Raw genomic sequence first — 13826 nt, forward strand, 5'->3', positions numbered from 1 at the left:
ATGTCTATCAACAGCTAATATAGTAACTAATAACCACGTAACAAAAACAAATCTACCATGATTCGCCCCGTTGATGCGGACTGAACCACGAGCCAAACAAACAAATCTACCATGATTCGCCCCGTTGATGCGGACTGAACCACGTAACAAATAAACAAATCTACCGTGATTCGCCCCGTTGATGCGGACTGAAACACGTAACAAAAACAAATCTACCGTGATTCGCCCCGTTGATGCGGACTGAACCACGAGCCAAACAAACAAATCTACCGTGATTCGCCCCGTTGATGCGGACTGAACCACAAGCCAAACAAACAAATCTACCGTGATTCGCCCCGTTGCTGCGGGCCGAAAACACGTAACAAACAAATCGCGTAATAAACAAATCGAGGCCTACATGCGGCCTTCCTTACCTTAGCTAGTTCCCCAGCTAGCATGCTTTCTGCGCACCCATAACCAGTCGCTCGCTCTCTCTGCTGCCCGGGACATGTTGCTAACCGCAGTCCTCTGGCTCCTTCCTCGTATGCCCAGCTCGCTCAGCAGAGCAATCACCGACTTTGCCACAAATCCACGGCAACCCACTTCTACCGGGCGGACATAAGCCTTCCATCCATTCTGCTCTGCATCTGCTGCTAACTCTGCATACTTAGCTCTTTTTCGCTCATTAGCCTCCTCAACTCTATCTTCCCACGGGACAGTCAGCTCTATGAAATAAACTACTTTCTCTGGCTCAGACCACAACAACAGATCTGGCCGTAGTCGAGTGCTAACTATCTCAGCTGGAATAACCAGTTGTCCATTTAAATCCGCTCTCATCTGCCAGGCTCCTCCTACTCTTAGCTGTCCCGTGTTATGCCTGATGCCTGCTGGTCTAGCCTTTTCTCCCTCCCGTACAAACTTAATACATCTATTCTCTCTGTTAACGGCCATGGAATTTAAATCCACCCGTTTTTCCTCAATTGCAGCTGCTAAACATTTCAGTACCTGGTTGTGACGCCAGGTATAACGTCCTTGGGAAAGACTAACCTTACAACCTGTCAGAATATGTCTAAGCGTGCAGACACAAGTGCACAGTGGACAGGCATTATCCTCACCTACCCATTGGTTTAGATTCTGGGGAGTTGGCAGCACATCATAAGTAGCCCCTAACATAAATCTAATTCTGCTAGCCTCCATGCTCCAAAGCTCTCTCCACTTCAACTTCCTTTTCTCCACACTCTCCCAGTTCACCCACTGACCCTGCTTAGCCTGCGACACTGCCTTCGAGCATCTAACTGCTTCCTCCTGCTTCTGTACTTCTTCCACTACCATCTTTCTCCTTTCCACTGCTGATGCCTTGCTCCACAGAGGTTTCCCTGCACACAGCCCTAGGCCTCCACGCCCTTGCTGTACATGACCTATGATATCTCTATGTTTAAGAGCTGCCTGTGCTTGCTGTACTGCCTCTTTTGCCTTCCACTTCCTCCCTGTCTTAACAGTAGGCGCTACACTCCTAACCACTGGATCCTTTGACTGAGTAAGAGTCATTTCCAGTCTAACTTTAGCACACTTAAACTCCTCTGTTAAGCTGGTAACTGGGAGCTCCAGAATGCCTTTCCCATACAAGGCTGTGTCACTTAAGCAGCGTGGGACACCAAGCCACTTTCTGATAAATGAATTAATCATTCTTTCTAACTTTTCTACCTTTGAAAGGGCAACCTCATACACCGTCAGCGGCCACATTAGCCGAGGCAGTAAACCAAATTGCCAGCACCACAATTTTAACTTCCCTGGTAGCCCTGACCGGTCTATGCTTGAAATGCCTTGAATCATTTCCTGCCTCAACCCTTCAAACTGCGCCTTATCACTAAGACTTGCATCATACCATCTTCCCAAGCTCTTCACTGGCTTTTCCAGCACTGTGGGAACTACCTCATCATTTATAACAAACTTCTTATCTACTACCTTTCCTTTAACAATAGAAATACTCCTAGATTTAATAGGCTTCACTTTCATCCTAGCCCACTGCAGGTTGCTATTTAGCTTATCCAGCAATCTTCTGGTACAAGGAGGGGTTGACGTTGCTGTCGTCATGTCGTCCATGTAGGCCCTGATTGGGGGGAGGCGAAGCCCTCCTTGCAGCCTTTCTCCACCTACCACCCATTTGGAAGCCCTAATAATAACCTCCATTGCCATTGTAAAGGCTAGTGGAGAGATTGTACACCCTGCCATGATGCCTACCTCCAGCTGCTGCCATGCTGTAGAGTACTCTGCTGTGGTAAAGCAGAGTTGAATGTCTAAAAAGTAGGCTTTGACTAAGTTTTTTATACTGCCTGGAACTCTAAAGAAGTCAAATGCTTCCCATAACAAACTATGCGGCACTGACCCAAAAGCATTAGCCAGGTCTAAGAATACAACATGCAGGTCTCTCTTCTCTTGCTTTGCTAACTGAATTTGGTGCCAAATCATGCTGGTGTGCTCTAAGCATCCAGAGAAGCCTGGGATCCCAGCCTTTTGCACCGACGTATCAACTAGTCTGTTTTTAACCAAGTAACTAGACAACCTCTGTGCCACAACACTGAAGAAAATCTTCCCCTCAACATTAAGCAGACTAATTGGTCTAAACTGGCTTATTTCCAATGAGTCCCTCTCTTTGGGAATAAAAATCCCCCCTGCCCTGCGCCATGCCTTGGGAATAACCTGTTTCTTCCATACTACTTTCATCAATTTCCACAGGAACCTCAGCACATCTGGTGCACTCTTATACAGCCGGTAGGGGACCCCATTAGGTCCCGGGGCTGAAGAGGCTCTTGCACGTCGTACCACTTCTTGAACCTCTTTCCACCTTAGTGGGCTGTCATCACACTGGCTAACTATTTCACCAATAGGTGGAATATCAGAGGGTAGTGCCAACTTTCTAAACCTGTCCGTATCTTTATGCACCTCCTCCAAGTACTCCTCAAGCCTTTCTTTTGGTACCGTAAGGCTACCATTCTTCTCCTTACTAAATAGTGACTTCACAAACCTAAATGGGTCCTTATAAAATGCTAATCTAGCTCGCTCTTTCCTTTTCCTATTTTTCCTAATGTTCTCCGCCCTTCTTAACGCTGCCAATCGCTTCCTAACATCTGCCTGTAAACAATCAATACCTTCCTTCTCTTCAGCTGTAGCTTTCCTCCACTGCCTCTTAAGGAGTCTCCTCTCCTGTACGAGCCTATCGATCTCTTGCTGACGCCTCGATCTAACCACCTGTCCCTCTTGTTTCTTCTGTTTCTCAACCACACCAAATCTTTCCTTACCATAACCATAAATAATATCTCCCATTTTCTCCAACTTACTCTCTGCCGTCCCTTTAAGTCTACCTAGTACACTAACCAAATCACTATTGATGTCCTCCCACTGCCTAATATCTGATGCACCTGGCCATTTGATCCTTGCTTTCTGACCGCTAATTTTCTCCCTTTTTGGCTGGCTGGCCTCTCTGTCTGCCTCAGTGCTTGTACCTGCCTCAACATTAGGGGTGCTGATGTCCTGCGAACTGTGGGTTAACTCCTGTCGCTGGACTTCAACCGACTGACTTAATGCACTTCTTAAGAAGTAGCTATCAATGCGGGGTCCCTGTGTTCCCTCTGCCAAGCACTTTTTCCTCCCTTGGTGGATTCTGAGGCCCTTTACTGTTGTTATCTTTTGCCAGCCACACACACAAACCTGCTGCTTCTTTCCATCTCCATCTGAACTAGTAGCTTCCATTAACGTGCCTTGCCTACTCGGTGTCAAATTCATTCCTGGGTCAAAAGCCGTGTCAGTCCAAGCTGAGTCATCTTCCGCCCCTGCTCTCGCTGACTCTAGGGGTATTTTATCATTAGTCGTCTTTGTAGCAAGTTAGGGTGTAGCCCATGGCTTATTAAAGCCTGGGCTACTGCCACAATGAGCAGCTAACCCATTGTAGCCCCGGTGGGGACTATTCCCTCCTGTCAGCTGTCTTTCCATGCTGTCTAAATAATGTATTCTCTTTCAACTTAAAGGAAGCAGCCACCAATCAGTCGTGTTTCTGCTGTGCAACCATGTGCATTTGGAAGCTCCTGCCAGTGATCATTGCTTGTGGTAAGTTCTATTTACAATGTCATAAGGATATTATGATCTAACATGAAATCTGGAGATTTCTGAAACAATAACATGTCTTTTTTTTTTTCTTCTTTCCTTTTAATGCAGGAAAATGAGGTTGAAGAGCTGGAGCAAACCATGGCGATCTTTATCACTGAGAAAGAGGATCCTCTCCATCCACCCAAAGACATTAAGATTGTCATCAAAGGAACAGAGGTCCTGAACGAGTTGCCCTCAGTTGCAACAGCTTTTGTGTTTAGTTGATAATAAGGCTTACACCTGAATAAAAAAATGTATGTCCTGGTAAATTTGCCATGGGTACTGCATGATGTCTTAGGAGTTGTGCTACTATTGCAGCTCCATGATTTGTCTTCTGATGACATCAATAGTCTCGTTTCTGGTGTTCAGCTGAAGCAGACTGTTTATCTTCATACGTTTGAAACACATGTTCAGTGTTGTCAATTTATGGAACAATAAATATGAATGTGTTCTTTTTTTTTTTTTTTTAATGTGTTCTTAAGAAAAGTGTTCTGAGTAGTCATTGATCAAAATGTATTAAAAGCAATTTTTTAAAATTTTATTTACTATACATTTCAAATAATGACAACCATTACTTTTTTATTTGAGACAACTTAAAATAGTTATGCTCCAACCTAAAATAATTAGTTTGCTCCAACCTAAAGCTCCAACCTAAAATAATTGGTTTGCTCCAACCTAAAGCTCCAACCTAAAATAATTAGTTTGCTCCAACCTAAAAATAATTAGATTGCTCCAACCTTTAAATAGTGGTTGCATGGAGTTAAACTTTTCAGGTTAAACTAAATAAAATTATTTGCTTTGAGTTAATGTCAGATATTTCGTGTGATTGATTACCTCAATTTTTTTACGTTGATCCAAGGCTTTTATTTTTTCAGTGCAGTGATACGCTGAGAGAAAAAAAAATATTTTAGATTAGACAAAGTGTGTAATCCATAAGGTGTATGACAGTGATGATGAATTGCAATTGCTTGATAGCTGGTAGAGTTATGATGCTGGCAGTGTTGCTGTATTGCTCCATTTTGCCCAGTTGGAGTCTTATTTTACTTATTTGAAATCCGAGATTTGAGAATTGAGAATGTGCAGCCAAAGTTAAATCCATAATTCACAAAACCGCCAAATTCATATTATCCTTCTCATGATTTTTTTTTATTATTTTTGGCTTCTGGATTTGAGTTTTTGCCAACATTTGTCAATACTTCTCTTCAGCCAAATATAAATTCTCAGGCACTTCACCAACAGTAGCTAGATAACCAGTATTAATGTGCCAGGATTAAGCCAGGATTAGAGAAAATGTTGAGTCAAATGATAAGCATGAATGCAGAAGTATGTGCATCTTAATGGACTAAAGCAGTGGTTCCCAAAGTGGGGGGCGCAAAGCCATTGCGGGGGAGGGGGGGGGGGGGGGAGGCGCAGGGCGCGGATGAATGAATGAATCAATAAAGGACACTGCTAGCGATGAGATGGACAAGTTTTTGACGGGCTCCCACTCAAACGCAAACCTGTTACACTGAACATAATTACACAGTAAAGTTTACTTTTATTTGCTCATAAAAGGTTGAGGTTTGTATTAATTACAATGTGTGAAATAAACTACAATGGAGTCTGAAAACAATTTTCAAAGATTTTCTCATGTACCAAAGGGGGTCCAGCAGAGAAAGTTTGGGAACCACTGGACTAAAGCAAGCAAACTCACTTGTTTATATCTTGTAATGGTTTGTTGATAGAAGAAATTTCCATTTTGGCCAACACATCATATTATTAATTGTCACTAATTTTCACTAATTGCTGACCAACAGTGATGAAAAACGCTTGAGGAAATTTGCTAAACTGGCGTGAGTTATAATTTTAGTTTTATTATTTTTATTGTTTGGCGCATTTTAGTCGAGGTTTGTTTTTGTTTTTTTGCAGTATCGCAAACTTGTTTTTGGCAGTATTCTCAGCACTCTGGACCAGTTTCTGGCAGTGCTGCAGCTGCGATTGGGCAGTGCTGGACCATGCTAATCGAAAGTGGCCGCATGCCCGTTTTGGCATCATGTCACATATCGACAGAGCAGCGGAGACTTTCTCAACTCGAAATTCTTGCTGCAGGACATTTTCTGGCAGAGAGAATTAACCATCCGGGCAAGACATAAATGGGCACACATGCACGAACAGCACACGGACCCACACCAGCACACAGTTGCATGGGCACTTATAAGTCGAGAAATGTGTGAACAGAAAGGACAAATGAGACACAGACTTAGTGGGGGTGGGTGGTAGAGGTGTGAACATGTAAATGACAGGCGTATGGGCAAGAACAGCCGGCCAGCATGTCCCTCTGTTTTCTTTCTCTCATTTCTATGAATAAAAGATGGCCAAGATCACATTATACGCTTAAAGATTGATTTAGTCAAATTACATGTCAGACAGGATGTGCCTAATTTAGACCTTTTTATACTTTCAGTCAGTATGTGTGATAAAGTTTAACCGTCTCCCTCACATCACATTCTCCCATATCCTGTACAATCTCTCATTCTCTAGCTTCATCTTAGTCTTCTTGCTGTGCTTGTTTATTCATTTAGTGGCTTCAATATTTATGGATGTGACTCTGTGGATACTGTTAAAATGATCTATTTGCTGGGTTTCAGCTCAGACTTGCTCTGTAGTTCCTGCTATAAATGTCAAAGCTATTTTTTAGCTCAACAGAAACGATCTCCAGAGGCCACTGTACCAATTAAAAAAAGGTTTTAACTACAACAAGCGTCCCTCCAAGGTTTTGCAGTTCTGGAGCTCACCTTCATTTAAGGTCTAAATAAGCTTCATTGTTATCATAATTGAGAAATGGACACCTTGTAGCAGTTATACTCTAAATAAATTGGAAACTGGGAAACTGTTTTTGTTAAACATACTACAGAATCTACAAGATTCTGAGTCACTGTCAGCGTGAGAGCCAGACCAGACTATTACAAGCACACCAATCAGTGACTGGGTTTGCAGTGCTTTAAGTGGCGTGATGTCCATCAGCAAATGCTATAGCTTTTTAATTGAACATGCATTATCTTCAGTACTGCAACTTCCATTTATTTTGGTTATGGTCATTTTAATTTACCAGATGCCGGCAGACATGCGAGCTGTATCACATGCTGCTTTCATTTCAAATGCCAGTTAGTTCCTGGAATCACACGTTACTCCTGAACAAATGTCCGTCAAAACTCTGACTCACCCACGAACCAGACACACACATTACATGTCAGCAAAAAGGGCTTGAAACACTCCAAGGCGCTTTGGTTATTTCTCCTTTATCTCATTTTCAGGGGAAAATAAGTCAAGGCAATTGCACAGAAGCTATTGTGCACATGGTTAGATAAAGAAATGGAAACTGACTGTGCAAACAATTTCTGCTGCAATGGTCCCTGCAACAAAGAGAGACTTGCATCCATTCCATCCTTCCAATGCCACACCCTTCACTTGAAGCTGTGCTCTGTTGCACATTCAGTTTTGCATGTGCACAGAAGACTGCGTACTCACTTGACAGTTCATTGGGTACACTAGTGAAAACTAATGTATTCTAATAGAACAGCTCTGCATTAAATCTTCTCTTCGTGGAGGTTGTAGTGTTCAGCATATGTTTCAAGTAACGGAGAGAGCTGTGACTTCACGTTTTCTTCATTCATTAGAAATTTATGTTGCCCTTTCAATCTGCAGACTAAATAAATCTGTTTTTATCCATACAGTAATATTAGTACTCTTTGTTGTATGAAGATTAATCCTCAATGTCGTCATAAAGGGACCAAATTTGTGTTGCAATATGGGAACTGAGAATGTGAAATTTTTTTTTTTGCCCTACACACACAAGAAAAATCACACAACAGCATCCTTCTGCCAGCGATCACATCTTTTGGTCTCTCTAATATGTTACATCTCTCATTCTACTCTTTCATGTGCTGGCTCTCCCAAACCATTTATGCGTTTTGCTTCATTGAGGGCTAATGAAGTGGTTTAAACATGATCTTTCACGCTGAGGTGCCTCTTCTTAGATGCACAGGGCAGATAAAATATGAAGATCATTCCAGATGACAAAACATTTTCCATGTCTATTGTATCGTGAGAGGCCACACGCGTGTCTTTTCATTTGTGACACATCACTTAGTTTTCTGAGCTTTATAGGAGAAAAATGACCATGTGAACAGAGAGGGATTGCCTGGGAGTTTCTTGGTGACATGATAATATCATGCCTTTTACACGCATTACACTGTGAATGACAGTACCTCGATGCAAATTAAATTTGACAAGGACAGGTTTATCAACATACCAACATTTGTTTAAATGTAGGACACACTGCTAAAGCTTCTGACTTCACAGAAAAAATTCATAGTGTCTTGAGCTTTTCAATGGTACCAGCAACGCAGAAGATGTGTATATTCAGCATGTCTGAGTTGAAGATCAGGTGGATTTTGAGAGAGAGAGAGAGAGAGAGTGATTTGGGTAAAGCAATGGAAGAACGACACTGGAGTAGGGAAATGAAAAAGACAAATACTTGGAGGGGGAAAAAAGAGAAAGTTAAAAGTGCTTTAAGGAGTTTATCACTCATATGATAATCATCACTCAATTTGATTGGTTGGCAGATAGAAGGTCAAGGAGGCAGCTACTCATAATCGTGCCTTCCAGCCTGACCCTACTGCGCCGTTTCAGGTGCTGGGTATCGTGTGCATCTGTGTGTGTTTGTGCGGTCCTGTCTGTGTGAGGACCAATTTGAATATTAGACTTCTAGAATATGAACATTGTTAGAAACTCAACTCATTTTGGGTATTTGTGAGGGTTAAGGTAAGAAATAGGTTCAAGGAAAGGCCTAGACCCAGCTTCAAAAGTACAGTATAGAGCTACAATCATATTTGTGAGTGTGAGAGAAACTGATACTGGAGGCAGGTAAAAATAGACATATTATGTCCTAGTCCTAGAGTTAACATTAGCAATTTATTATTAATATTATTTCAAAAATGTGTTCTCTCATTCTTTGTACACATCCATGACAAACCCACATCTCTGTGATCTGTAGTCTGCCTTTTGGTCAACCCCACCATCTCTTTGGATCAAAGTTCGGTGTACAAGTATAGTCGTCAGCAACTTCTAAAACATAATAAAAGAGTGACTCTAAACAGCTACAACAGTCGTAAAGTAAAAATTCGCAAGTTCTGCAAACAAAGTTCAGTGTACAATCCCAGTTCAGATTTATCCCAGTGGCCCTGATTAGTTCCTTATGCAGCCAGGTTTTGAGACAAAGAAACAGTGAAACAGTGGAAGATTTATTTGTTGGGGGGAAAGCAATTAATAAAAGAAGACTGATGCAGTACGTTTTAGCACTGAATAGAAATCCAACATTTATCAATGAGATTAAATAGTTATATTTGAAGTCCTGAGAACTCTCCTGAATAATTCCCTGCAGCTTCACTAAAATGGTGTCATTCTGTGCGTTACCGTGCATAAATAGGAGTCAATTTTCTTCTGTTATCGTTCATGTTTTATTAACATGTAGGGAATAAGTAACTGGCATATGTTTCTGAGAACAATAAGGTCAATCAGCAGTTTTCTCAGCCTCTGTTTTTAGAATTATTGTAGCTGCTTCTCTTTTCCAACTACTATAATGTTAACAAGGAAAATGCTGAAACACAGCCATCCCTTTTTCTTAAAAGTCAGAAGAATGACAGAAATGAGTTTCAGTTCTTGTCATTTGCCTTATTTGCTAAATTGAATGATGAATGACCCTTTCCAAGCTTGAGGAACCTTCTACTGAAGCTGTTGTTTAACTCTTGGCGGAATTAGACTTTCAGGCATCAGTTTTAGTCTTCAGGTTTTTTTTGTTTTGTTTCTTTTGTGAAAGAAAGAAAGAACAAAAGAAAGAAAGAAAGAAAGAAAGCGAAAAACCTGCAATAAAATGTTGCAATGAAAATCCACAAAGAACAAATGCAGAGAGCATTCTGGGGTGTTATAAAAACAAGTTTGACTTTAACAAGAAGAAACCAAAAACAGACAAAAGGGACAAGCTGAGATGGTATTTTGTGTGATTAGAAACAAACAAGCTGACAGAATGCGGGAACAGGATGGCAGTCTTTCGCTGGCTTGCCAGTTCCTGACAGCTTCATTTTTATCTGAAAAAGCTTTTGACTGTTGCAAAAGCTTGGTGTTGTTCTGAAGTATCCCAACAACTCCAATACTTTATTTAAAGGACTTGGAGAAGAAAAAGGCACAAATGGCACTGTGTGTGTGTAGGGGTGGGTGGGTGTGTGTGTGTGGGTATGTGTGTTTGGCTGGGAGAGAGAGAGACGCAGGTGGTGGGTTACAGGCATGGGAAGCCTTTGGAGGCTCTGTTCAAACCGCCAGGGACTGGAGAAGAACATTTTTACCCCTTGTTCTTTCTATTTTTCTATCTTGTTGCTGCTCTCGCTGCTTGTCCTCCTCACTCACGTTGATTTTTTAAACATTTTCTTTATGTGTATCTTGGCCTTCCTCTTTGTACAAGTTGTGTACGTCTGTCTCCATCTAGTGGTAGGTGGAGGTCATCTTTCCATAGTCTATAAAGGATCCTGAGAAAGGCAGGTAACAATACCTTAATCCAGAAAATACCTGCTTATTGTGCAATCTGACCGCTAATAATAAAATTAATTATTTAGTAGAACTTAAAGGTATAGCTTGACATCATGGAATATACTCTCTTTTGTATTTCATATTTCACATTTCATATTTGTACATTTTGTGTTTAAGTTGCTGCACCGTAGGCCTTTGAGGAAAGTAATTTCAATCCTATTACGTGTTGCACATGTCAGAATTGACAATAAAGCTGACTTTGACTTTGACTTTGGCTTTTGCTTTCTTGCCGGGAGTGAATTGAGAAGATCACTACCACTATCATGCCATTTTTCAGTGTATTTTCCGTAAAATGGAGTGAAAACGCTAAAGTTAATTAATTCATTGAATAATATGAATCTCAGGCTGTTTAGTTTGTTACACTATTACTTCCATTACACGTGGTTATGGATGTAAATAGAGTGGTGAAAGTTATGGAAGGATTGGAAAATGATTTCTGAGAAAAAATATTAAAAATGTGCAACCCCCCCCCCCCCCCAACCAAAAAACTGGAGATCAATAAAATTAGTCCATTGGTGGAAGCAAAAAAATATGGAAGAAATTCAAGTTTGGAAGTAAGTGTTCGTGTCACACAAAAATCCCAACAGACTATGGGTGTAGGTCTGCACACACTACCTGTAGCTGGTAAAGCAGGAAGGAAACAGTACAAAGGAAGTCCTTTAACTATGTATAGTAACTCTAGCTAATCCTTTGTGTGATAAACAATACAATGAAATATTAGTTGGCCAACTTGGCACTGAATAAATGATAATATAGTACTGGTGTTACAAAGCTGGGTAGTGAACTCCCGTGTTGTAAATAATTTAATCCATATGTTTATTCAGGAGGGACGCAGAACTGAGGATGCTTCCAAAAATAGTGGCCGACCAAGAGGGGAAGGCTATGTGTTCAGGCTGGCCCATTTATCATTCACCAATTGCTAAGTAAATGAGCCCAAATTGTGCTATGATACATCATGTGAACCAAAAATATTAGTTGTTCAACAACACTATGAGGAGGGATTATTGTTGCATGGAGATGTAAATTGAATTCTAACTAGTTTTTAAACAAGTGCATCTATTCAGGTTGTATACAATTAGCCCAGCAGGCTACCACTGAGTGGGTATTGTAGTTCAGCTACAAAGAAATAGAGAAGTATCCCAGTTGAAAAAAATAGCATCAAATTGACATCCCAGCTGTTGATGATGTTGCACTGATATATTGTAAAGATCTGTATCGTTCCTCCTCAGATTGCTTTTATCTCCAAGTACTCCCCTGTGTCTGTCCAAGCCATGGAGTATGGCTTAAGTTCATGGGCACATTGAATAAAAACATTATAAAATTATAATGTGCGAGCTATAGAGGTGCTGATAGCAGATTTTATTACCCTCAGACAGAGCTAGGCTTGAGAAAAGTTGGGTGCTGGCCATGATTATTTAGGATATTTATCTGAAGCCATGGGTGATATCAATTTTATTGTAAGATAGTGTATAAGCTTATTGTGCCAAAATGTCTAATTACTTCTTTAATTTTATTTATTTAATTTAATGTTACATATAGTGCAAGACAAAAAGGCAAAGATGAAAACATACTTCTCTGCCTGCTTCTATTCAGAATTCTGTTGTACTCTTACCTGCACATCTAAATACTCAGTAACACAGCGTATGACGTTTTTTGTTTATCAAACAGTCTTTATGCTTTGCTAAACTGACTGTCTCCTTGCCCACAAAAAAATTAGTATAGATTTAATCTCCTCATCTAGCTCTTGTCTACAAAGAAAATTAGCAAATTTCCCAAAGCAAAAGCTTCCAAGTCCACACCCATAAATGATGAGATATGCCAAACAAATACACTGGAAACTCTAATAAGTTGACCTTACTTAAAAAAAAAAAAAAAAAATATATATATATATATATATATATATATATGCAAACTCATTGCCTCAAAAAAAAAACTAAGTAATGTGAACTTAACATAGTTAATTTGAGCTAAGTTGTCTAGTTTAAGTACCACTTAATTAGTACTACTACTTGAATAGTACAACTAACAACTAAGAACTTGCACACTATTTAAATAAACCATTAACCACAAATTCAGATTAAGTTATACTCACTCACTTATTCAGGTTCACTCAGTTAAATCTAATAAATGTTATTTTTATACACAATTCCAGTATTATAGCAGTGGAGATAGACTGGAAGTAGCGAATGAGTATGTACCATGAGGATCATGTTTAGTAAGTACAGTCAGAACATCAACTATTACAGAGGAGAGAAATGCGTTCAGTCTTATAGTGCAACTGACACCACGTGACCCAGATCGGGCGGTTTAATTAAAAGATTTCTTTCACAGAATAACATCATCAACATTGCCTAGACGAAAATGAACGCTATAACCGTCAGACTCAGGGTGGGAATTTGTCAAAACTATTAACTTGACTGCTACAAATGCTTTGGAGCTTTGTAACATCTTTTCTTGAACATAAATAATCACTTAGTTACTGTTGTAGAACATTTAACTCATTATTTTCCTGAACATCAACACTTAAACACGTCTCTACTCGCTATAATATGTTAATCAGGCAATTCTTCTGACAATAGAAAACCACTGAAGACCAGCATTCTCTTACTTACCATAGCAGGATTGTTTGTCAGAGAGCTTATGCAGCAATACATGTGTGATATTAAACTCTGGCTAATGTAATTTCATTCAGTCATTCCACTCAGTAGTAGAGATGATATCCAAGTGTTTATGTTCAAAAATTCAGTATTTTGTTTTGAAAATGTTTATGATTGAATCAAACAAAAACAGAATCCTCCTGGATTCCATGTCCTGCTTTAGTAACTACTGGACCTGAACATGCCAGTCACACACTGAGCTTAATGAGGGAGAGTACTCAAAGTTGCTTTTGCTTGCACACTATTTCACAGTTTTTCACATTTTTCTGCAAAAGATGAAAAATTAGATCATATTCCATCACTTTTCGAAGTGGACCCACAGGAAGTACAACAATGGTGATGTAAGTAACAACACTAATGATCTACTGAAGTTTTTGATGTTCAAAAAACTTGATTCACAGAAAAAAATAAAAAATAAAATCACAG

This window comes from Chelon labrosus (assembly GCF_963514085.1).
Source record: "Chelon labrosus genome assembly, chromosome: 9".
Taxonomy (NCBI): Eukaryota; Metazoa; Chordata; class Actinopteri; order Mugiliformes; family Mugilidae; genus Chelon; species Chelon labrosus.